Source organism: Dipodomys spectabilis, unplaced genomic scaffold, assembly GCF_019054845.1.
Source record: "Dipodomys spectabilis isolate Male_0828 unplaced genomic scaffold, ASM1905484v1 ptg000515l, whole genome shotgun sequence".
Taxonomy (NCBI): domain Eukaryota; kingdom Metazoa; phylum Chordata; class Mammalia; order Rodentia; family Heteromyidae; genus Dipodomys; species Dipodomys spectabilis.
In genome coordinates this window covers 582776-583866 of record NW_024871192.1, presented here as the reverse complement: position 1 = coordinate 583866, position 1091 = coordinate 582776, and positions in this window count along the sequence as shown.

Below are 1091 nucleotides of genomic sequence, written 5' to 3'. Positions count from 1 at the left end.
AAGGACCTATGCCAATAGTTCCTTCACATTCTCATCTCATGTTATAGCTATGTTGTGACGTTTCCATTGTATCCTGAACCTACTTCACTGTTCTCTTCCTAATCCATCATTCCATATGTGTTACTAATAAATAATTAAATTTTGTGGCTCTAAACCCTAAATCACTCAACTACTAATTTCATTTAATTTTTTTTTCAATACGATTGTTCTTCAGAACAAATCTGAGCTTATACTCACCTCTTAGATCTACCTCTTTGCATGAGCAGAGCCTGGGCCTATTCAATATCAAATAGAGGTTTTCCAAAGAATAGCCTACAGTATTCCTGCTTAGGAGTCAGGACAAATAGTTGAGTGCCTGAAAGACGCAATGCATTCCTGCATGGGAAGGGGTGAGAGAGACAACAGCCTAGAGAGCAAACTGGATCACAACACTTAACAGCTTCTCCTTTGGGGAAACTGACCTCTTGCAAAGTGGTAGTGAGATAACTCATCTAGTGAATTTTCATATATGAAGGAAGTTGTCAGGTCTCACTACACAACTCACTTGTAGTCAAAGAGAGGGTAATTCTTTTGTGTCCTCCTTAGGCCCAGTCTCAGTTTATCTCCATCTTAGACTTTGCTCAGACTCTATTCCAACCAGAAGATCCCTGATGAGGAGCAAAGTGTGATCTCTTGGCTTCTGACTGGCCCTGTGGGAACTGAAGCCTCTTTTAGTATTGAACCTGTTCCTTCTGATAATGGGAATGCTCGTTCTCTGAATTGTGCCCTAGTACCAAATCTCTTCAGAGAAAGTCAAGGAATGACAGATTCTGCCTGAGGGATTGAGTTTCTCCATTACCAAAGAGATCGATTAATATCTGATTCTGAGGCCCAGGTGGAAGTCCTTCACCAGATCCTCCAAGCGGGAGTGGATGTTAGCTCAGACTCCTGGCCATCCTCATATTTCTCCAACTCTTTCTCATGAACAAAAATGTCACAGGAGTTGAGTTGAGAAACAAGGAGAAATGAAAGTAGCAGAAGAATCATTGGTAGGGGGAGGACTTAGAAACTTTGGGTGAAAAAAAGGGCTCAGAAAATCTAGGATCACTCAC